This window comes from Miniopterus schreibersii, assembly GCF_964146895.1.
Source record: "Miniopterus schreibersii genome assembly, chromosome: 10".
NCBI lineage: Eukaryota > Metazoa > Chordata > Mammalia > Chiroptera > Miniopteridae > Miniopterus > Miniopterus schreibersii.
The window spans coordinates 78,342,185-78,368,126 of NC_138110.1; the positions used below are offsets into that span (position 1 = coordinate 78,342,185).

The 25,942-nt window shown below is 40.6% G+C and overlaps 1 long non-coding RNA gene across 3 annotated transcripts in view; it reads right to left on the minus strand.

The window, feature by feature from the left end:
- Window positions 1-4,379: 4,379 nt before the first annotated feature.
- LOC308562679 overlaps window positions 4,380-25,942 on the minus strand; it is a 94,771-nt gene continuing 73,208 nt past the window's right edge. For 2 of the 3 annotated variants that reach the window (XR_013999645.1, XR_013999646.1), the window contains exons 2-6: window positions 9,813-10,013; window positions 8,693-8,773; window positions 7,977-8,091; window positions 5,358-6,288; window positions 4,380-4,707 (exon numbers count right to left, since the gene is read on the minus strand). This is a non-coding gene — a long non-coding RNA (uncharacterized lncRNA). Of the gene's footprint in view, window positions 4,708-4,905; window positions 4,981-5,357; window positions 6,289-7,976; window positions 8,774-9,812; window positions 10,014-25,942 lie in introns of all 3 variants that reach the window. The other variant, XR_013999647.1, reaches the window with a different exon arrangement.

A 25,942-nucleotide genomic window follows, 5' to 3' on the forward strand; every position in this document is an offset into this window, starting at 1 on the left:
GAGTGCAGAGAGAGATTTTAGGGATCAAGTCATTCCAGGAATCTGTAGGGCGAGTTAGAACATGGGTGGTCTACCTAGACAGCGATATCCTAAATATCAACAAAACTCAGAATAGAGAATTACCGAAAGACAGGCACCAAAACTGTGAAAGAAGAATCATGGGCTGAGTGCCATGGTAACAGTGCAGAGTTGGATGACATGAATCCTGCAGTCTGGAGGGTGCTGCAGAATGGGGAGTGCTAAATCAACAGGATGTCATCATTCCTCTCCTGGCTCTTATGCATGTCATGCTTGAGATACTGAATAATTCTTTCAAGGTAGCAAAGAGGTGAAGTGGAAGGGAAGATTAAGGTTAAATGGGTTTTCTGCAGTCTACGAAACTTGGCCTTTCCCTATGGATCGTTACACAAACACAACCAAAGCTCTTGAATTTTCCTGTAACTCAGACAGATGGGGCAAAAATAAATGTAAATAAATAATAATAATGAACAATGTTAGCCAACTGACGTCCATTCATGAAGAATGATGAGGTTAAAAAGAATTAAAAAGCAAGGCATACAGGAAACTTAATAAATTAACCAGAGATGGGTAATATGGGAGAAAATAATTTCAAGAGATAATAAAAAGTTGGGTGTGTGAACGAATGCATTTTTCCCATGTAGGCCAACAGAATAGAACAGAATCTATAAATTTGAAATTGTAAGGATATATACTTTAATTAAATATAAAAATAATTTTCTAAAAGGGAATTGCACAATTAAAAGGAATGTCTTCTTAGAATTTCATCAGTGTATTAATCAGAACTAGGCAGGCTCTTATTACTGTTAACCTGTGGAAAGAGAAGCAGGTTTGAATGTGCTGATGTAGGTAAGAAAGTATAGAAGTCTTTATGACTAGATTACTAATTCATAGTCTGTCTCTAACGCTAGTGAATGACCCTATATTTTAATCTACTGAATTATGTTGTGCAAGTATGTTAAGGGTAGAGCCTTATCTCCTAGGACAAATCATCTATGAATAAAATAATTTTACCTGTCATTTTAATATACTGGAAGCACAATGGAATTTCCTGCTGTGATTTCTTACATTGCAATTTTAGGGTACATTGGATCATCCATCAAAGAACAGGACAGATAATAATTGCTCTCAATCCTAACTCATTAAGTCATCACTTTTGACTAATCAGAGTTTTAAAAAAATATTTTGCTGATGAGCACTGAACACTACTTTATATTGACCATGGCGGAATATTTATGTGATTACAATTTAACCTAACATGTCACTCATAATTTTCTGTAGCATAATCTAGTCTTCTCTTGAATAATGCAACACCTTGAAAACTTAACTACATGATCCAACTAAATACTGTGATTCAGCATGTTATTTACCCTTGAATCTTTTTTGGCCCAGGACCCACAGAGTTGAGTCCTGCACAATTCAGCATGCTCTTCCAGTGATTCTGTTATAAATTCAGTATTTCCTATTTAGAATCAAAGTGGCTAATAACGTTTAGTTTGAACAAATTCCCAAATTAGACTAGGTTAATTTACCGATAATTTATGTAAGCATGAATGTAAAATCTAAATGTTCTAGGGCATTCTAATTGATATGTTAAATCTCTCTTACAGACCAGGCATAGTGCATATAAAGGAGAGAAATATGAAACATGTGGGTTTAACATATACATGCTCATTAATTTTACTATCAAAAGTTGATTGATATTTGGAATGATTCTGCCAAAATAAATAACACACTCAATTTGGGCCAAATAAGGGTGAAGTGACATGTAGTGCCTGCATCCCACTTGGATATTTTTCATGTCAATGCACAATTGGATTTAAATGCTTACTTATACAAAAGAGGAGCATCTAAAGCTAATACAATCGCTTACTATAGTTGGGCAGATAAATCAGTAAAACTGGGTCTGAACAATGAACTGCACAGAATTTTAAGATTTTTGTGGGGAGAGTTGTTAGACTGTTTTTTTCATTTAAAATTTTGCATATAAAAATATGAAATTTATTAAAAGGATACTAAAATGGTTCACAGAATCCAAGAGGTGAAGACCCTGAATACTGTAAAATGAAAGGGAAGGGAAGGCCTTTCCTTTTATTGATCAGAGTTAACTCACCTCCCCAATTACACAGGTATCCGGTATTAACAGGATTCAATTTACAGCTCAAAGGTGTGTGTAGATCAGCTTCAGGGACATAGACCCAGAGCTGAATCAGTTGTGTGTGGCCCACCCTAGATGATAGGAAGCCAACCACAAGACTCAAGAAACTTGGCATGTACTCCAATAGAAAAGGAGACTATTTTTTCCATTGATTTTTAGAGAGAGTGGAAGGGGTAGGGGAGAGAAAGAAAGAGAAACATGGCATTGGTTGCTTCTGACCTGACTGGGGTTGAGGGGCTTGGGGGGCTTGGGGGTTGGACGGGGGGAGGACCCAGGATGGAACCTGAAACCCAGGCACATGCTCTTGACAGGGAATCGCACTGAGATCCTTTGGTGTGAAAGCTGACGCTCTAACCACTGAACCACACAGGCCAGGGCAAGATCTAATTGGTTTTATTAAGCATTTCATGAATCAGGCAGCAGCTCATCTAGTAACTAGAAGGGCACTCTGAGGGGTTGTACAGATTGGAAGCTTTTCATAGGAGGATGGCTGAGGCAGGGGAGCTATTAGCAAAAGAAAATAAAGGATTGTTTTTAGGCCAGGCCTTCACAGTCACCTTTTTGTAGGGGAGGGGACAGCAGGGGCCTCTTTTTCCTTTGGTGATGGAGTGGGCCCTTGTGACAGATTACCTTCCTGGTGCTTGACTAAAAAACTCCAGGCCCTGGCTGGGTGACTCAGCTGGTTAGAGCATCATCCCGAAAGCCAAGTTCTCTCTCTCTCTCCCCCCTCTCCCTCCCTCTCCTTTCCTTGCTCCCTCTCTCAAAATCAAGAAAAAAATTGAAAATAAGAAAATTCCAGACTGGTTGATGATCACATTTCTGGGGCGCGTGGGAACAGCAATATGTCAGGTATTAAATCCAGGTTTGGTATCATGGGCTTCAGTACAGTGATGCCATTTGGGGCCTGCGGTGTTCTTTTCAACACAGGTGGCATTGTTGCTTGTGGCTCAACTCTCCCGTATCGCAGGAGTATTAAACAGAACCCAAAATCAGGGCATGGTTTGAACAGACCTCAAGACTAAACACGCACAGCCCCGTAATGGAAACTTAAACTCTCCTGACTTCCCTAAAATGCTGATTCTGACCTTAAACGAAACTTAAGTCTTCTCCATGTCAAGGTGACCTTAGACTTCATAGCCGATCGGCTACCGGTAAGGTTATACCCAACTTCCCTAAAAGGGATGTTTTCAGTATGATTCTCAAAGCAAGGTCTTTCCAAGTTGTGCCTCATAAACTGAGCAGGGACGCTGACAGTGGCTTCCTGACCACTTCTGGTTTTGAAATCTCCCTGTTTGGGAACAGTTTGTCTCTCACGCAGTAAAATAGTCACAAAAAGTGAAACCCTCTGAATTATCTTTTGACACAGGCAGCCCTCCTCTCCTACACTGTTTAAATGTGGGCTTGATTTCCCTTTTCCGTTGGTTTCACCAACTATGCACGTAACACTAAACACACACGTGCAGTTTTCATGTGCTCAGGTCTTTTTCTCATAATTATGTTTGTTAGGTTCATCGATAGTATCATACAGAGCTATAACTCTTGACTTCTCTATAATTAGTTTCCTGGGCGACTTTACCAATTTTCACATCCACCAGAGATATTCTTGTCCCCATATATTCTGACCAGCACCTGATGTGATCAGGCTTTTTCATTTTCAACCATTCTCTCTTCTTTTTGTAGAAAAGCTAAAAGGGAACCCCCCAGTTTGTCTGAATTAACCGTTATCCTCCTGGCAAAAGTGGTTTCGGAATCCTGGTCCCTAACTTACCAATTTTGATTCTGTTTCATTTCTTAGCTTGACAGTTTCTTAAGTGTTTTGAAAATTCTTCAGTGGTTTTAAGGATCTGATATTTCAAAACACCCTTCTCATGTTTGTAGAATTCATCCCAGTTCCCTCCCAGCCGTTGCTGGAAATAGAAGCCCGGGCCTTTGCTTGTCACAAACAGTGCTTTTCGCCATTGGAGGTGGCATCATTGCCAGTTCACAGATGTAACTGTATCCTTGTTCTGGACCTAACTCTTTGATTTCTCTATAATTATTTTCTCTATATATTTCATATACATGGCGAGTGTCTTTTAAATCCCTCCTTTATATTTATATTAGCTTTACTGAGATGCAACTCACACACTATGAAATGCACCCTTTGGAAGTGTATATTTCAAAGGTTTAAATATATTGGAAGAATTGACTATCAACAATCTTTCATTTGAGAATATTTTTATTGACTCCCTTCCCCCCAAAACATGTTAAACCTCCATGTCCATTCAAAGTCACTCCTCTTTCCCCTCAGCCCCTGGCCACCACGAGTTTATTTGCTAACTCTACAGATTTGCCTAAACTGGCTGTTTACTATAAATGAAAGCATACAATTTCCAGGGAATCCATGCTGTAGTGGGTCAGCCCTTCATTTCTTTTCACTGCTGAGTAAGGCTCCCTTAGATGTAACGTGTGGTGCTGTGCATTCGTCACTCGATGGGCACTGGATTTCTTCCATTCTTTGGCTCTTTTAAATAATGGTGTTATGAACATTCCTGTACAAGTTAAGTCAAGCTTATATTAGTTTTAAAGATTTTTTTAAATTCTTATTTTTACGGAGAGAGGAAGGGGGATGGGGGAAGAGAAACATCGATGTGAGAGTCAAACTTCAATCAGCTGCCCCTTGCACACCCCCCACTGGGGATTGAGCCCAAACCCAGGCATGTGCCCTGACGTGGAATCCAACCGGCAACCTTTTCGTGCAGAGGATGACACCCAACCCACGGAGCCACACCGGCCAGGGCAGCATTAGTTTGAAAGTTCTGATTCTATAGAAAAGCATAGATATTCACAATATGCTGTTAGATAGTGTCTGTCTTAGGCCCTCTTTGAACCAAATATACCCATTTACATCTTTACATTTTTAAACACATTTTCTTGGCAATTGATGTGACTGCAGTCATTGCTGAATAAGGTTCTGTTACAGTGAGTTGCCCTCTCCCTGACTTTCTATACTTTAACCAGCAGAGAGTCAGGACGCCCACCCCCGCAGCCTGTCTGTCCACCTCTGTCACTGTCTCTCTCTCTCTCCTTCCACTCCTCCCACCCTACACTCTAACCCTTAGTCCACCGCCCCGAGATGCTGTCATTTGCAGTAAAAGCTAGGTGCCCCCTGTAATTCGTGTGCACTGTACCAGGGTCTAACCTGCTGATTAACCCTCCAGTGAGAGCAGGGATTTATCTTCTCAGAGGAAACCCCATCATTTCAGAGGATCGCTCCGGGGGAGGGGTGTCCCGCTGCTTCTAGGTCCCTCGGTGACAGCCGCGGTGCTGCTGTAGGCCCTCAGCTCTGCCTGCCGCCTCCGGGAGGACGTCCTGTCACAGTGAACTCTCTTTCGCACATTCGTCTGCAGAATCGCCCTGGTTCCTCTCTTCCGGCAAATACCGTAACACCTTCATATCTAATTAGCTTATTTCTATTGCAAGTAGGCGGCCTGTTTCTGAATAGATGGAAAAATAGCCTGCTGGGGAAAACACAAAATGAAACAAAGAGAAAAACCCCAAAACATGGCCCCACCTCTGTTCAACCATCGGCCCCCTCAAACAGTTATCTGAAAAGGTTTAGCGAATTACACAGACCAAAGTAACCTTTTTGGAAAAATTCTGACAGTTGTCTTAATATTAAATGGTCTTTAAAAAAAATAATTCAGATCATAAAACATGTAGCTACATATGAAAAATGAAACTTTAAAAGTTCAGAGGATGGACGCCAACCAACCAGCCCGCCATGGAGCGTCAGCCCGAGCCGGCACGCTCCCTCTCCCTGGTCTCCCCTCCCCGCCTGGGCCCTGGTCCCCACTCTTAGCTTTTCTTCATCTCTTTCTGCGTGTCTGGGCTTCCGTCGAGGATAATTTCCCTTCCGACCAATAACTCCCTTTAGGTTGTTTCTTTATTGCCATCCTGCCGCCGACACATCCTCTCAGATATTTTCTTCCCCAAGTGTATTGAGCCCGGAGTTGTTGCTGCTGCTGGTCCTTTTTGGAGTTTGTTTTGTTGTGATTTTCCCAGCGCAGGCCTCGGGGAGGCCGGGCTCCCAGGAAGGAGTCACCTTCTCCCAGCTCAGGCCTCAGGGACACCTGTAGTATTTTCAACAATAAAGAAAAAAACCAAACAGATTTATAAGAGATAAATGAATAAATAATAAAAATTTATTTCCTGGAGAGCAGGCTCTAGCCGGCTTCATGCATGTGCTGCTTGGGTAGTGGCCTTGCGTTCGTGACATGCACCTTCACTGTGAAGGTGAATGTCATTTTCTCACCACAGGGTCTGTGGAGGGTGTGTGCGCGTCTGTCCATATCTGTGTTCATAGGGCGTATACAGCACAGGAGGGAAAGCGAATGTCACAGGGCCAGGAAATAGAAACTGGGATTGGTCGGATTTGCTGATTGTGGGTACGTCTGATAGGACTGGCCCTTTCCTGGAGAGGCATGAATTATTAGTACCTTCTTCGAACACCAGTAAGGATGCAGCCTGACAGACACGTATAAGACAAGCATGAGTGATATCTGTGGTTCACAAACACAAAAGATTACCTATATGTAGATTTGGTAGGTAATATAAAGTCCTGATTCATTTCACCTCCCCATACTAATTCTTGATAAACACCCTGAAGTTATAAGTATACTTTATTTTATTTTTAAAGAGTATACGTTATCTAATCCAATCCTCTTTATTAGTAATCATAAACTTAACTGTTGTTAGCAGATTATAACGTATAAAGTGCAAATATGTATCCAACTTAAACATATAATTTATAATAATATACTCAGAGAAAATAGCACCCTAAATAGATTGTGGGAAGTATATGCTTCATTACAGAGTAAACTTATGAACACTTAAGTGAGCTTAAGAGTATCCATCCAAAAAATGCAGCCTCGAAGAAAACACAGCAGAAACATTTCCCGAAGAATGCAGGCAATAATAACCCGTCGGTTTCTCCTTGCTGTGTCTAAATGTTCTGAAAGGTCATTTTTTCAGGGTTCCCATGAGGTTTCATAGAATTTAGTGTTTCATAGTTTTGATAGTATTTTTTCTTACTGAGCATGGCAGGATGGAATCTAAATCGTCCTAAGGTATTTTGTCTTTGAATGAAGTTATTTATTGCAAGTACTTTTCTTTTTCTTGATATCTCTCTGCCTGACAGGAAAATCCACTATGTAGAAGTAATGGAAATAAGCATTGCTTCACAGAAAATAATTATAACCCCTGGTTTAAATCCAAACACCAGACCTGAGCTTAAAAAAGGAATAAATCTGAAGTCGATCTTTAGAAACTACTAGTTATAATTTAAATATATTGCCAATGCACTGACATTTTTATTTAATAAAAAAAGATAATTTATGTAATAAAAGCAGACTTTTTATTTACTAAAAAGATATAATAAAATAAGATGGAAATCTTGTCAGGGTATAAGAAGACCCTGATTATTTAGTTTTTGGATGTGTCATTTTTTTCAGATCTCTAAAGTGAAAGTGAGAAGTAAACAGAGATTAGTTTTCTACGCTACATTTGTTCATAATATGCATCTCATAAAATACAAACCTCTAATTTATCCCAAATCATTTTGGAGGTGAAGAAATTATGTATTGATTTTATAGTAAAGCGTTAGTAATAGGAATAACAAAATTTTAATGATTATATAATTAATGTGTATAAGTAACATAGTTAAGTCAATTACACCAAAAATTGCTTAATAATCGCTATAGCCGTAGCCACACACCGATGCCAAAATAGAATTTCTCATCAAAGTCGCATTGAGACTCACGTAAGGAGTTCTCGCACTTGGAGTTAAGCTGCTCCCTTGAAGCTGCTGGAAAAGGTGCTTCGCCGCGCTTCTCTCCCTCCTTGAGCGTCTCTGCCCTGCAGGCCAGGAGTGCTGCCTGGAAAGGACCTCTCCCTCTTAAGCGGGTCATTCGCCCCAATTCTGTGGCTCAGAGCATGAGTCCAGCAATTATATTATGTGAACATGGTTTATTTCCACATGCAATACTGTCTTTACTTCCCCCGGACATCAGAGCTGTGGAGCCTGCGCGCTGAGCCCCGGGGAGAAGCAGGCAGTGTGTGTGGCTAGAGAGTAGCCCCTTTCGTCTTTCAGGAAGGTATGCTCTCAGGGACGGTGGGAAACGTTAAAAAGTGCAGGGTGGGGCAGAAGTAGGTTCACACTTGGTTGTAAGGAAAATAATACAGTAATTAATCATTCAAGAATAAACGGTGTTTTGCATACTCACAACTGTGAACCTACTTTTGCCCCACCCTGTGCACTCTAAGCGCTTTCAACAGAGGACACGGGAAAGGGATCATTTTCTTTCTTTCCTTTGTCACTGGGTTTCCAAGCACTGGAGAAGGTGTTTCTGAGTCCCTGACCCCCACCACCAAGACACCCATCTCCCCAGCCCCATGCACGTCCCCGCTGCAGACCTGGCAGGGCAGGAGTCAGCCCCTCGCTGCCCGCATCACCCCCAGGTGCCTGGGCCCACGTACCTCTTCCACCAGGCAGCTTACCAGCCTTTCATGATCTTTACCAAAACCTTCCCGTGGGCGTGTGTATGGGCTGGGCAGAGACTATTCGTGACACAGGGATTAATAAATGAATGATGAATGGAATCCACAGTCAAGGTGAGCCTGAAAACACGACTGTAACATGCAGGTGCTAGACATGCGTTTGTCCTGTTTGCTGACATGGCACCCGTAGCCTTGGTATGGGTACCAACGAGTTACTTTTTCCTTACATCACACACCCGTAACGTTTCTGCTGATCCGCCTGCCCCCCAACCTCCAGTTCCCTACGACTGCCGGGTTCCTTCCCCTCTCACGCACTCCTCCCCAACCCTGTGGTCTTCGTCACCCTGTGGACACGTCTGGCAACGGTGATGCTAAAGGCCTTTCCTGAATTTTCAATTTTCTCTTTGCAGGAGCAGTTAACTTCAGTGTACCCGCCCTCGCCTGTGAAGCTTGCTTTTTCCCCTGCCAGTTTCTTCCACAAATTTTTAGTTCCAGACTCTTTCCTATCGAATTCTTCCAAGATTCTTTTTGCGGGGTTGAGTGACCCTTGCCAATTCCTAATTATAAAACTACTTCGACACTTTGTACTTACTCATATGTTTTTCTCAGTCATTAGTCACTCTTCTGAAGGACGTCCAAATTTTGATTTTTAAAATGTTCCCTCTTTATAAATGAATGTCCAGAACATTTCTCTGATGCTTAATTCTGTTATGATGTTTTAGCTATGTCTAAATGGTGTCATCTGTCAAGAACAGTGTTTGGCTGCTGTGCTTTCTAAATTGAGTCTTGCTGGGGAATGTGTTGGAAAACAAAATATTAGACCCTCCTGTGGGACTTTTGAAATCAAATTTGAATCTAGGGAAAGTGAGTTTCAAGCTTTTTTGAGAGAGTCCACGTGACCCCATCTCCTCTGGTTATCTCAGACACTCAAAGAAGTACAAATGGCTTTCTCAGAAGAACAGAGATTTAAGGGATCCCTAAAACAAACCCCATTAAAGGCATGCAAACACCACCTGCTCAAAGGGCCCTTTGTCTCTGGAGAACAATTCTCAGAACAAAACTGTTCTATTCCAGCTCCGCCTTGCCCCCTGAGACCTACCTCCTGTGTATCGTCAGAGTAGGGATCCACGCTGCTGATGAAGAGAGTGACCCTTCTGACTTCCATGAGCGTCTCACGTCGCTGCCTGTCTGCCGACCGCCTACTGGTCCTGAGTGGAGACTTCCATTGCCGTAGGTACTTGACTTCACTCTCATTAAACTCAGGAATTTCCCCCACATCTCAGGGCCTTGAAGGTGATGCCTGAATATAAAATAGCTTATTTTATTTTTGTACATCTGCCTCTTGCTTTTCATTAAGTCTGACTATACATAGATATCATGACGAGTATACACTACCTAGAAGCTATCTCCCTTACTGTCCTTTACGTTTTAATAATTTTTGTAATTTTATTTATGTAATTTCGTGGCTTAAATATCCTCTAACACCAGGGTTCCAGAAAGCTGTGGACTTCCTATTCTTACTTGAAAAAGTGAAATCATTTTCCATCTCCTTAGGCGATTTTCAACCCTTTTCATCTAAAAGTCTGTGACACACTGATCTTACAAAAAAAAAAGGTACAATAATTTTGATTTACCAAAAAAATAATGGTAATTGCCTACCCTTTTTGCTCCAAAGTGACTTGTTAAAAAATCAGGTGCCTATACTTTTATATAAAGATTTCTAGCACCAAGAATTAACCAATCAGAAGCTATCTTATTATGCGACGTGACCAGTGAGATGCAGCTCTGTTACGTAACCTATATATTTATGGTTCAAGACAAGGCATTCACACTGGATGGCTACTGTTGTTGGTTATTGTCACTTTTTTATTTTACAGTCTAAGGGAAAAGAGGTCAGTGCCCCTGACTAAATAGCCAGTGCATGCTTTAAAAATACTTGTGGCACATCGGTTGGAAATCGCTGCCTTAGTGAATATAAATCACATGGTACTAGGTTTTAAAGCTCTCTTGACTTTTTTCCTTTCTGCTCTTTACACTGCTTCCCTCTTCTCTCCCTTGTTACAGGTCACCTCCTGAGTGTGTGTTTTCTGGGAATGCATTCCTTACTAAGATACTGATACATTTTCAGCCTCTTAATCTTTCTATCTGAATTCTTCCTCATTAAGTACCACTGTGATTTGACTTTTTACAGTAGCTTTCAAAACTGGAGATATACCAGAATCTTAAAAAATATAGATTCCTGGACAATACCCTAGAATTGGATTGAGATACAGCAATCTCTGTATTTAGAGAGCTCTGGGAGTACCAACAGCAGCTCCAGGAACTTGCATTTAGGGAAGTTAGAGAAGAAAGTTGATTTCCAGTGTTTTATTGTTTTGGAAACACAATCCATATGCCATATTCAATAATCACCAGTACTGAAAACTAGTATAGTCAGAATAATGCCCTTTCTCATCTCCCCAGCCTTTGCTTTTGCACCAAAATTGCTAGTCCCATAACTGACATTTGTACACTCTCAGCTCTGCCCCTAAGTGTAAGGCCCACCCAGGTTTGAAATAGGTGATAAACATCTCTGGTAACTCCTTCAGCCAATCGCAGCCCTTGTGCTGGAGGACTCCTCCAGGATGTGGTAATCCTCTCTGCTGAACTGCTCCTAGATTATGCATTCTAGTGCTGACACTGAGATTCTGTGTTGGTTTCCCAATTTTCAGTTAATTTTCCTGAAAACTTACATTCTAATAAGGAGACCCACTGTCTGAATTGGATTTGCAAGCCTTCTTTCACCACCATGTGGTCCCGTTTGAAATGTCTGTTTCAACTCTGATCTGAATTCTGAGCTTCTGATCTAATACATATCTAACTCCCAACACCTCTTCAAAGGCTGGACCTTTGACTCACTCATGCCATTCCCATCCGTCGTTATTTCTAATAACAGCTTAACTCAGTTCCTACATTTTTGTCTGTAAACGGCCTGTCTGCCTGGGCTTAAGTATTTCTTGAGTTCCCATATCATCATTTTCAACGTTTGGAACACTAACTATTAGTTTTGGTAAACTCCTGTGCATTCGACCTTGACTACTTAGGAGAACTTTGGTTATAAGTCACCCTTGGTTAGGAAATCCTGTCCTTGGCCAGAAAGTGAGGACAGTACAAGTCATTATTTTTTCCTGAGAGTAAATGATGTCTCAATGAAAACTGTGAATATATTAGAAAAAGTTTAATGCAAAAGATATTACTTGTCCTGCAGACTGTCATGACCTTATCAAGATCATGTCCTTATGTGCTCCAAGGTAGGTATTTCTTGATAGAGGTTATGAAATCAATTAGGAGATGCAAATGGAGTGATCAGATCAATGGTAATATAGAGGGATCAATTATAAACAAAACCATCAGCCAGCAGACAGAGAAGTACGATCCAAAAGCAGTTTCGTGACAGATGTGAATGGCAATAATTTATCACCTTGTGAAATTATTAATAAAGCTCCTGCTTCATTATCATGAACAGATCCTCATCTTTACTGGGCAAGGTTTGCAGCAGACACATACTGGGATAATGTGGCGCTTAAGCTGTGAATGGCCTTTTGAGGGGCTGTTTGCACAGCTAATGACATCCATATCTTGATTGCAGTGTCCTTCCCATGCATATATTCACTTTTTATGTGGAATTTAAAAGAATACTGAGTTTAAGCAATTACATCCCTCATAAATGAATTTATAATGCGTTTTCTTCTTTTTGGTAAAGTCACTAAGGCAAATTGGCTTGCTGCTCAGAGACGAAGATTTAATACTTAATGAAATAACAGATGGCAGGCAATAATTTCAAAGGGGAGGTCGTGACTAATAGCATAAAGAAAATTGATTGCATGGATCTGAGCCTTTGATACTGTCATGGCAAACATCAATCAGCCTAGAATTGTTATAAGCGTTTTCCCTATTCAGGTTCTCTGTTGTGTTACAGAGCTGATAGAGACTAAACCAGTAAACAGAACTTATATGGCACTAAGACACCTTTAAAATCCATGGCCCAGAGATAAAAAGGTAGTGCAAGGATGTATGCTGAGCAAGATTTTCTTATATGAATATACGAAGGTAAACCTTTGAGGTGATAACATCATTGTTCTCAAACCACATCATATTTATGCCAGATAATGGTACAAGGGCAGTGATGTTCTATGATTACGCTCATCTCTTTCCAAGTCTCCATGTTAGTAGTTTGAAATGACTCATCTGTTTCCATGGTATAAACTATATGATGACTGTTACACTTCAGGGATTTTTTTCAGTGTTTTGAGGATTGGTTATTAAACATTTCCCATTACACTAGAAGTTGAGTAGGTGAGGTGCAGACTGAGGATTTCCTGACCTCAATATGATAGCTAATAGTCTGTTATATAATAGAAATATGAGCAAAGAAAGAAATTTCTGTGCATTGTCTCCAAGAACCCATACTATGTGCTCACTCAGTTGGCCCCTTGGAAAACTGAGGACAACTATAAAATGTGTTGGTTTTTGCTGCCTACAAGGGAGATAAGACCCGGTCCCAGCCAAGGCACCTGTACATGTAGAAGGTACATACAGCAAATTTATAACTTTGCTAGAAGAAGCTCTTATTTTCTGCATCCAAATAACTGGAAAAAGTGGAGATCAGATAATTATCTATCCTGCTAAACTGGAGAAGCTCAATCACAACCTAAAGGTAGTACAGTGGTCAGCAAAATGTAAGATGCTGCATATTAGAGTCAGATTTTAAAATATAGAATCCCAGGGGGTCAAGAGAAATCTTGGAATCCTAACCCCAACCTCCAAAGCAACTCTAGTTGCATGCTTCCACCCAAGAGATCTTAGATAAATGTCTATGGTAATGAAAGTGCTGTAGAATACTGAAGATTAAAGAAGGACTCTTTAAGCAGCCTGGCTGATTTTATCAATTAATTGATAAAACTGACTCATCTATAGTACTATTGATCTGATCACTCAATTTGCATTCCCTCAATGATTGCATAACCTTGATTAAGAAATTCTTACCTTGGAGCCATAGGGACATGATCTTGATAAGGTCATGGAATGAAAGCCTGGTGCAAGTCTGATTTAAGAGCAAAGCTGGATAGTTTTCTGCAACAGTAGATGTCAAAAAAGTTCCTCAAAATGAAATAGACAGCGCCTGACTAAGGTTGAAGAGACACCTATTGCCAAGGGTTCTCAAAGCCAGGGGACATATACAACGATAATAATTGTGGCCTTGTTTGAGCCCAAGTGCTCTGCCTACTACAAAGCAGGGTGCAAAAAAGGTGAAAGACGACATCTCAGTGTTGCAACTCAAGTCCTTCAAAGGGAAGTAGTTAGAAATGTTTTCTTGAAATAGTGTCTTTTGGGTCATTCGGCTCATGCAACACCCAGGACTTATTCTTTGTGTTAGTATTTTCAGACATTAGTCCTCAGGTCTTCCCTTCAATCTCTCTCTTGCTCATCTGTTACTCTATACCCACTATCACGCTCCAGCGGGAGCCCTCTGTTTTTTCATCAAGCTCATTGATGCTCGGGAAAGACTGCCTGCTGGCACTGCTCAAATGGTTCCCATTCTGTAATTCAGAATCCCATCCTGTGTTTATTCAAAGGGCTGTTTGCTCAGCTTTGATGATCACACTGTGATCATGCCTTTAACAGTAATTAAGAAAGGAAGTATATAGTAAAGGTTCTTTAAAAAAGAAATCAATGACTGAGCCTAAACATAGTGAGACGCGTGGCCAAGAGCAGTCAGAGGAGTGTATTTACAGTTTGATTCTGTCTGTGCATCAGGGCTAATACCCCGAGGGGCAAGTCGATCTTCCCAAGGCTTATTGCTTTTAGAAGCCTTTCCTAAATCTAATTCTGCGTGGGAACTTGATGGATATTGTTCGCATCTTGTTGGCTCTCTTTATGCAGGATACAGTTTTTAATGAGAGGTCAATATTTCCAGGGTACATTTTCCTTCACTTCACAGTCTGAGTGGCCACCAAATCACTAATGTCATCACCACCACGATCTCAAAAATCACTCAACTGATGAGGCTCTGCTGAGAGTTGGCTTCATGCTCAGCACTGTAAAAAACTGCTTTAAAGAGCAAGCAAGCAAACAAACCCAGAAAAAAATGCACTAGATTTTCTGTAGAAGGGTGACCGACATGGCCAGGAACATTAGGGCGCAATGTGGTTGGAGTTTTGGAATTTTTGAATTTTTTATCTGCTCCCAACAAGCTGCTTACTCAAACTCCCCAATTAATAAAACCAATCGTGTTGCTCAGCACTAAAGAATTAAATTATATAACGCATTTAGTACGGAAAATAGTGCCCGATGTATTTTAGGAACATGCTATAGTCAGATAATAATCATATGTAAATATGCAATGTGAAGGTATTTGAATGGAGAGAGAGAACATGGCTTTTGTACCTGAACCTACCACTTAAAAATTACTCATTGTAATCATTGGCCAGTCCTTTAGCGTCTTTGATTCCCAATATCCCCATCTCTAAAGTCAGAGGTTGAGTAATTACTTGACTATTAATGTTCCTTCCACTTATATTTTCCCACGATTCTATGCATATCCCATGACTGCTAAATAGTATCTTGCAGGCATTCAAGCCTTTTAGGTGGCTGTGTGTATGTGTGTGTTATAACCTCTTTTGAGTTTCTATGTTAAAGTGTGGATTTATGCGCAGAGCGATGCCAGCATGAATACCTGCCCGGGTTTTGCATCCAGTTTCAGGCTGTGGATCTGTCCGGGAGAGGCTTGTCATCTGTCTGCAGCCCTAGCCCTGGGGAGGACCCCTGTGCTCATGCGTCCAGAGGCAAAGGAAACCTACTCAGGCCTTTCCGGATGAAGGGCCGGAGCAGCGTCTAAGACTAAGGGGAGCCCCGGCTTCCTCTGCTCTACCTCGTTTGTGCAGCACATGCCCATGAGGACACAAAGTGCTTCATGTTTTTAATCTGTCCTGTTGCCCTGATGCACTCAAACTCTTAGTGTCCCCACCCCCGCCTCTCACACTGGAATGAAAGCAGCGAGAGCAGAACCAGAAGTAATCCCTCCATTTCTCCTCTCTCTCGATGCCCTAGGCGTTGTTTTTCACTTCTGATGTAATTCATGATCATTGAGAACCAGGAGGTGACAATGACCACAGAGGGCTGGGATGGAGCCCCAGTCCTAAGCCACCCACATTCCTTTATGTTGCTCCAGCGAGAGGGTCGCTGGAAGCTCCAGAGTCAAACTGTTTCCACTGAGGGGGAGCTCAGCAAACCTTCAATTATACTCGTTCCCTGACTTTCTCTAGCTCCATTTCGTTGCACAAAACTGAAAGGAAGATCTACGATTAGAAGCTGTGTGGCTGGTGTGGCTCAGTGGTTGAGCATCGCCCCATGAACCAGGAGGTCACGGGTCAGAGCAGGAGGCAGCAGATCGATGATGTTTCTCTCCCTCTCCCTTTCTCTCTAAAATCAATAAAAACAGTTCTTAAAAAAGAAATTGTGTTTTAAAAATGCATAATTACTCATTTTTGGCAATGACAAAAGGGTTTTTGTGCATGTTCTCTTTTCAAAATGTTTCTAGCATATACATTCTGGACTCATAACATTAATGTTTTTATACTCTTAATTAGGTGCTTACTCATGACTAAAACTTATTAATAGTGAGGATGTATTCATGCATGTGAAGCACCATGGTAAGCATTTGACTTGGGTTGTATCATTTAATTTTCACAACATCTCTGTAGGTCACATTCTATTGTTATCTCACTTTGCATGCTTGGAAAATAAGACAATGTCAGACAACCTAAAAGTATCGTAAAGCAGCAAGGGATGGATCTGATATTGAACCCATCCCTGTCCCCCCAAAGTCCCTGCTCTTAATCGCCATACACACAACCCTTCAGGAGACTGGGACAGGGCTCCATACACCTGAGCTCTAGGTGTCCTGTTCATCTATCATCTATCACTGTAAATTAACTTTATTCAGAAAATAAAATTGTTAAACTGACATTACAAACCCCCCCCCCCCAAATTTGGATTTTGTGAGTAACTTTCTCCCTCAAAGGCAGGATGCGAGGTGAATGAATGCGGCTGGACACACAGAGAGGGAGAGAAATGGGCAGGAGAAGAAAAGGCAGGAGTGACGAGTAATGAATCTTAGGAAGTTAGAGTGCTAGAGGCAAAGTAAATATTCTGGGGGCTGTGAGGATCTAGTATTAAACTGACTTCCTTTTACACTGAAGTGAATTATCCGGCAGGGCCAGCTGAGCCTGTATTTTATCTTCTCTATGTTAAATCTAGTCGTCTAGCCGTCCTAAGTGCGATGAGGCTTCATGTCTCTCTCCCCTCTTCAGTGCACACCCAGAGAGGTAGGCGTCCTAGGTTCTTAACCAAACACTGAATAATCTAAGTACAACTCTAGAACATATATTACAGCTGCCAGTCTTACAATATATAACAAATGAAAATAAATGAAACTCAAGAGGCACAACCATGAACGTCGTCTGAGTGAATGACGTAATGAATAAATAAAGGGCCTCTGCACCGCTGTTGGTAAACACAGCAAAATTAACAGCGAGGATCTTCAGATCAACTGCTGACCCTTCCCTGGGCCTTTGTGTAAACATCTTATTACGATGTGATGGGATAACGTACCCGCATTTATCACCTGCCCCTGGTTCATTAGTCCAACTCCCAGGGCTCGGCAACCTCGGCCTCTTGGCTGAATCCGCCCCGCCGTCTGTTTTTGTCAGCAGTTTATTGGAAGACGGCCATGCTTCCTTGTTTCCTCCGCTGTCTGTGGGTTTTTTCATATTGTTACAGCGGAGTTCAGTAGCTGAGACGACTATTTGATATCTGATGATTTAAAAATTACTCAAGCCTAGTATTGATTTTTACATTTACGATAATATACAATTCAACTGAATGTTTGAATAGATACATCATGCACAATTTATTTAGAATTTAAAAAAATTACTGTATCTGGATGGTAATTAAAGCCAACTTCCTCTCTCATTAATCACAATTGACTGATATTTTTCAAGAAGAAACTTTGTAATTTTATGTACAGTGAAGTATTATATCTTTGATGTAGTACAGGTTTTATGTGGTGATCACTTAAACTATTTTTAATATCCCTAATTTCTAAGTATTCCAAATGCTTTACGGCCAGTATCAAAATACTTGTATTATTTGCTGACCTTTAATTATGTTTCTTTCTCATTCCGCTTGATCAAATACAGTACCTTACATCCCGACCAATGTCACAACTTAGTCAATTTTTCCCCTTCATCTTAATGTCTTTTAATGGAAGTGATAATAATAAACCTCAAAGGTTTAGTTCGGTGTTAAAACGAATGCATATAAATTGAATAAAATCGTGACTTACATAAGCCAGGCAGTTTGTAGTGATTTTGATGCCGAGTATAATCAATTCTGCCTTAGCTCGATTGGGCTGCTTTAACAAAACACTACCGACGGCATGGCTTATAAACAACGAAAATTGATTTCTCACAGCTCTGGAGGCCGGGAAGTCCCAGATCGAGGTGCCAGCATGGTTCCTTCTGGTAGGGTCCCTCTTCCTACTTCATAACTGGCACCTTCTTACTGTGTCCTCGAATGGTGAACGGGGCAAGGGCGCCTGTGGGGTCTCCACCGCAGGAGCATAAATCTCATTTATGAAGGTTACAGAGTCATAACCTAAGCAGCGCCCCAAGAGCCCACTTCCGAGATACCGTCACATGGGGCAGAGGGATTCCAGCGCCAGTTTGGGGGAGCAAAAACATTCAGACCATAGCAAATCCCTTACTCCACTGTTGGACAAACATACTAAAAATATCTTAACTGATTCTTTCCTAAATGTTTATACCTTACAGCTTTTGGTATCTGTTTCCTAGACATTTATGGACGAAAGTGTGCAGTTAGTATCTGAACCTCTTTCTTTTTGCCACGCATTCTTTCATAGGAAGTAGCTGAATACCACCCAAATGGAATTTAAACATAAAACGGCTAATAATAAACTGTTCCTAAAAGTCAAATGGAGAAAAAAGTCGGCTCCGTAGGCCTTAAGACTAGTTAGGGCTTCCTAAAAAATGCTTTAATTTTGTTTTTGGCCTAGGGAAGCAGAATTTGTAATAAAGAAGCCATATGGTTTAGGATTAAACACATGAATAGAAACGGAAGTCACCTTGTAGAATTCGAGTCCCAGAGCCCCCACAACTTAGCATATTTATTTTTTGCCTTTGTTCCTTCATCTATAAAATATTGCTCCCCTCATAGATTATTGTGCAAATTAAATTAATATAAACAAAGCTCTTAGAATAGCATCTGGCACGTAATAAGCACACAGCAATGTTATACATTATCTGTCATATTGAAAGTAAAATGTAATATAAAATTTGTTAGTGATATTTGGATATTTCTGGAAAACCAGTGAAAATCAACTGCATTCTCCAAATCAATATTTGAAGCGACAGAATTAAAATAATGATGTTATTGGGACAATTTTGCCCTTTTAACACTTAGTGATTTTGTGTCTCTCATTCCTCACCAGGACAGGAAAATCAGTTAATTCCTACTTACCACTTCCCTTCCCTTCTCTCCTTAAATAAATATACCAATAAAATCAAATTACAAAAAAATGAAAATAAAATTCCAACTTGGATATTGAATTTATTTATCTAAAAACAGAACAAACCAATACATTATGGTAATAAATTTCTTTTTCTCTAAGTAAATATTACGGCTTTCTGCTCAGGTTAAAATATAATTATACTAAGGAAGTAAAACTCTACTTTGCTTCAATACCAGCATTTTGGTAGCGTATTTTACCTCCAGAACTCATATGTGCACTATCCAACTCTCCTGAATAAAGAAGAGAAATAGATACTATAAGCAGCAATATTGGTATAAAAGGTCAAATTGCTAGACCATTAATTCAGTACTGAAAACGAATGAGTCATAAGGGGCTTTCTCTGGGGTTGGGGGTGTGAGCACTAGCAAATTGCAGCGGAACCGGAGGAAATGAGGCTGTGCATGGGGGTCAAGGGCAAGGTTAAAGGTCACCATTGCCAGGTGACCCCAGTAGGAATTCTGTAAGATGCTTACAGTTCTATCAAGCTCGTCTTGTTTTCTTTCATTACGTATTCATTTTGGATAAACAGACGTTTTCTGAGAGGACGTGAAAAACAAAAGAATATAAATGGCTATATCATGTCTCTTTTATAAAACACTTTATAATTTGCCAAAGCAGCAGTTGTTGATTCTTTGGGGAAGTACTAAAAACATACTAAACCTTCCATCAAAATCCTTTTTATTTAGCTTAACCTCATAATGTTTTATCTAGAAAGTGCCAAATTGAGAAGGAAAGATTTAACATGTTAAACCACATCCCTTGAATGCAACTCCAGCTTATTACTGTGTCATATGTGAAAGTAGAAAAGCTTAATGCTAAAATATAGTTACTTGAGTAAAGGAAAACTGTATTTTATATGCGTGTATGAAAAACAATATTTACTTAATAAAATCTGGAATGGAATAGGTGCACAAATAGTAAGAAAGGCTATTGAAGAGAAACAGTTTTGAATACAGAAAGTGTACAGAATATAGAAATATTCAGCATATAGATGGATTTTCTTGGGTACATTGGCACGTAAAACCTTATGCCTATGTGCATGTGAACTATGTCCCTGATTAACGACTAGGAAAAAAATCACATTTCCTAAATTTTTCTCACATCCTCTGGACTCCGTTTTTCCATGTTTTAGATAACACAAGCCACATTCTGTTGTCTTAAGTGAGAGAGTAAAAAGGGAATAATAAATACTCCGATCTCAGTGAATGCCCCTAAAACACATTTGAGCGCTTCTCCGACAACCCAAAAAGAATCCCTGCTTCACACGAAGCGTTTATGATAATTGCCCACTAATTTCATACTAGATGGACCCGGTAGCTATTTCTAAGAACAGAGCAGCACTGCACAGTCTCATGCACGGATTACATTTTCCTTCCAAGTTGCACTCAACAAGTTCTTTAAAATCATGATGAAATTTTAAAGGTAGATAATGGATACAAATATCATTTGTTAAAAAGACAAAAAACAAACAAGTACATAAGGCAATTAAAACTAATAAAAGAAGGCTGTTGGTGCTCAGAAGGGGTGACTGTGAGCCAGGGTGAGCTGGTGTAGGAAGGAATGGGAGACTTGCGTTTCTCCTGGTCTGAGCACAGAAGGGAGCCTTGCTCTCTCCTTGGCACTAGAGGCTTAATCCATGGGTTGGCAGGGGCAAGACTGGCACCAGGTGTTAGACCAGTGGGGTCAGACTGACCTGGGTTCAGCAACCTTGGTACTTGAGTTCTGGCTAGGAAAGAATTCAGAGCCAAGACTCAACCTATAAGAGAACATTTATCTAGAAAATCACAGAGGTAGAAGAGATGATTTGTAGAAGAAATGCACTTAGGAAACAAGTCATAGAAGCAAAGGAAGGGCCCTTGGAGCACAGAAGGAAGGTAATGGTGATTTGCCTGGGGGGATGGGGAGAGGGAAGGGAAAGGGAAAGGAGTGTGTACCTGGGAGGGAGAGTGGGAGGGAGAATGAGCTGGGTCCTCTATCCTAAGGGTTTTAAGGGTGGAAATTTTAGGGGAGGCCCCAAGGGAAGATCTCTATAGTATATTCAGCAGCTTTCCAAGTGTGTCCTTTCAGGAACTAGGTCTCCAAGGATTGATTGGTTGGCACCAGGGCAGGGGTCATTATTCAGTGCAGCCAGTCCTGAGGTCAGCTGTGGCATCCCTCGTCTGGTTTTGCTGCTTTTCTGGGCCTTGGGGCTGAATTACAACTGAGGCCTAGATGTTATCCTAGGGAAGAAAGGTGGTGGTGGTGGTGGGGGGTGTTAAACTGCACATCAAGGGATATGCTACGGGAGGAAAGATCACCCTGGGGGGGAGGCCCCACCCTACAATTGTCCTTTGCTAAGCACCTGGGGCTTTCCACTATGGCGACCTTCTGCACCTGGCCTAGCATCCTTGCTCTGCTCACGTCTGTCAACAGCCCACCACGAATGGATAGCTCTGATGCTTCATCTGAAGCCGGACGAAGCCACAGCCCAGCGACAAAAGAAAGCCAAGAGAAACACTGCCTTGGACTCCTTTCCCTTGCAATTATGCAGCTCTTGAGAATATGAGCCTACTTGATTTTCTTTTCAATTTTCTAAAATTAAACTTGTTGGGGTGACATTGGTTAATAAAATTATCTCAGTTTCAAGTGTACGATTCCATAACGCATCATCTGTATATTGATTGCGCGCTCACCACCCCAAGTCAAATATCCCATCACCATCTATTGGCCCCCTTTACCCTTAACTACCCCCCCTTCCCTCTGGTTACCACCACACTGCTGTGTCTATGAGGTTTTGTTTGTTCATTTGTTGCTTTCAGTTTTATATCCCACATACGAGTGGGTTCATACGATATAAATCATATGGTTCTCTTTTTAAAAAAATTATCTTTACTGTTGAAAGTATTACAGATTTGCTCTTTTCCCCCACTGACCCCTCCTCCCCACTCCTGCCCTGCCCCAGGCCTTCCCCTCACCACGGTCTGTGTCCACGGCTATGCATATAGGCATATAAATTCTTTGGTTAACCTCTTCCCACCCACCCCTACCTTCCAAATCATGTGGTTCTCGACTACTTGATTTTTAAAGAACTCTATAGTTTACTAATGATTTGCTCCCAAATTTTTAATAAATATTTCAGACATACAGAAAAATAGGATAATGAATCCCCTTGTACCTGTTACCTATATTTATAGTTGTTAATATTTTTACTCACTCGGTTGATTTCATCTAGACGCAAAATCCCCTCTGTTCACGTTTAACATGACCATGGTTTCCCCCCCACATATCTGGTTACTTGGGCTACTCCTGCGCCTCTCCCTGCCTTCGGAAGCCTGAGCCTCACAGTTAGGCAAATACGTGTAGCTGTCAACATAAATGCAGATGATTCGTTTTCTATGAAATAATGGCTGACGTATCAATATTGCAAAGGACAGAAAGGATTTATATTTAAATCAGATAAGCGATTGCTCCTAGAGGAGTTTTGAGATGAAAGTGAACAGGGGAAAAATGTTACCCAATCTCTTTTGTGATGTATATTGTTTTAATTTAAAGAGAAGACAAAGTAAACATGACAAAATGTCAACCACTGCAAGTTCCGGGCTGTGAGAATGCAGTTCTGGTTCTGTTACTCTCTCCGCTCGCATGTATCTTCACAAATTCTCGATATAACGTGGAATATTTGCAATACTTACAATAGTACAGGGTATTTTTTACCACATACAATTTTTCTTTTCAATTGCAAGGTATAATTTAAAATAGGTCTTATCTTATTTTCATTTAATTTGCTTTTTAATTATATATTTGTTTTAGAGTAATCATTTCCATATATTAGAAAAAATTATCAAAATATTAAAATAATTGATCTTATACTTTAATGCTAATTCTGCACAATATTATACAAATACTTTGAGACCATTTCCATAAAAATAACTGCAGGTTGAACAATATTATTTTCCTATTTTTTATCACCCTGACCTTAGCCCTCCTGGTTCCTAGTGTTTGAACACATTTCTTCCCTCTAATCTCTAAGACCTCCAGAATCGGAAGAGAGCCCGACGAGCGACAGTGATGAGACTCGTGGTGTCTGGGAAGCACTGATAATGCCCTGCGTGCATCAATGACATCTGCCAGCTTTAAATGATCTTGAAACCATAAAACTGTAGCAAGCACTGTCCTGTGTTTCTGCATGTGGAATGGGGCTTCTCTGCCCTGCTTACCTTCCATGGGCTTCTGGAATCAATATGCCTGCAAAGCAGATCATTTTTAACAGGGTCACTTTATTAGTTTAAGAGCTAAAATGTTATCCTAACTGAATACTGATTTGTTCTCAGATATATGAACATAAATAACTTCCTCTAGAGGGGTCATTTTGATCAATACTGAGTCTGCCAGAGGCTCTTTCTGTAGAGATAATGCAATAATGGTGAAAGGGGCTATGAGCCAAGAACTTTAACTGAGCTAATGGTAGCTAGTTTTTTTGGACCTTCAGAGGAGAATGACCTGGAGAAGGCAGGGCAAAGTCAAGTTTAATTTCATAAAGTGCAATCATTTATTGAATATTTTGTAGTATTACTTAACTTTTGACATATATTTTGGTTTTAAACAAAAATATTCAACCAACTTTACTATATAATCTTTGTATACCTTTCCAAAATAAGTTATTTTAGTAATATAATCTCATCTACAACCCACTAAATACTTTAGACCAGGTAATAACAGGTAATAAGAGTTATTCTCTTAATTAAAGAAAATGGCTAGGTTTTGACGTTGCCATGCCAGGGTCCTCCATCATCTAACACTACTGGTGAACTTCATAGACTGTTCATTATGTACCCACATTCTAGCTGAAGTTGAACACATTATATGGTTCAATGCTCTGATCCCTCCTTTTTTTTTTTTTTTTAATTGATTTCAGAGAGAGGAAGGGAGAGGGAGAGATAGAAACACCAATGATGAGAGAGTCGTTGATCGGCTGCCTCCTGCACACCCCCCACTGGGGATCGAGCCCACAACCCAGACATGTGCCCTGCCTGGGAATTGAACAGCCATCTCCTGAATCCTAGGTCAATGTTCAACCTCTGAGCCACGCCCGGCCAGGCTGATCCCTCCATTTTTAAACAAATTAGGCAGTTGTAATATTTGGCAGGGATACATAGCTATTAATTTGTGCAGTGCAAGTCCAAACTCAAGTCCAAGTCTAAACACTATGAACTTGAATACTGTTTCACATCACCCCTCTAGTTTCTTCATTAATTCCCAAATTCCAGAACTGTTTTACACACCTAAGTATTTATTCCTCTGTCCCTTTCTTTCTACTCTTTTTTCTCTATTTTAAAAAAATATGTTTTTATTGATTTGAGAGAGAAAGGGAGAGGGAGAGAGGAGAGAGAGAGAGAAACAGCAATGTGAGTTAAAAACATCTATTGCCTCTCATACATACCCCGAACAAAGATGGAACCTGCAGCTTAGGTATGTGCCTGGGTATGTGCCCCGACCGAGAATCAAACCCACCACCTTCTGGTGTATGGGACGAAGCTTCAACAAACTGAGCCACACCTGCCAGGGCTCCAGTTCACTTTTAACTTTAATAGCCTTAAACATACAATTCGACATGGCTTGACCTGGGGAAACTGTGATGGATTTCTATTACTTTAGAGGAAGAATATATGTTTTTTCCCAATGTCCTTAGTCAATTGATCCTGCATGAACTGCATCCTCTGAATCTCAGGTCCTCTTCCCTGAGTCACAAAGCTGCAACCACAGTGACATTTTTCATTTCTTAAAATATACTAAGCTTATTCCCAAGCCCAAGGAACTGGCCCAGGCTTCTAATACTATAGAAGGACTATCCCTACCTCACCCCACCCCCACCCCACACACAAGTGACTGCTCCAATCCTGCCACCAGTCTTTAACTGCGGTGGTGGGAATAGCAAAGAACTAGCCAGCCCATTGCTTCGAACAGCCTGATGGAGAAGAAGTAGCAATTTCTTCTCACATTCCATTGTCCCATTCAAAGTCATCTGTTGCAAGGAAGACCCAGCTAAGTTCTGGGAATTTTACTATGATAGTAAGAAGAAAGAACTAGGCTGGTGGAAAGTTATCAAGGGTGCTCCAGGGAGAGAAATGGCATGAGGGAAGACCAAGACAGAAGAAGCTTGTTTGAACACATTACGCAGGAATGAGGAACAGCATTTGTAAATGAGCATATACGCGAAATCCTTTACTGGCCTTTACACATCCCATCATACATCGTGCACAATATTTTTCCTAAAGGGCCTTATTTTGAACAGTTGGCTTTGCTCCATGACCAACAAAATGTGTATCCTAAACATATATAGTTTAGTATATTGAGTTTATTACTGCAATCAAATTAAAGTCGGAGGAAACTTAATTGGATATATTTCTAATGACACACACAACTGTCTTTGGGCTTTTGCTAATTATGTAGATATAAGTGAAGTGCCATTTCCAAATAATACTAATTGTAGTCATTTAGGTGAAAAGGCAAATCACACATTTAATTCCCTGATATCTCTAATAGGCATTTTCACTAAGAGTGTTTAACATCCTCCTCAACACCAATGTGGAGCAAAGCAGATGTCGGCACCAACAGCGAGA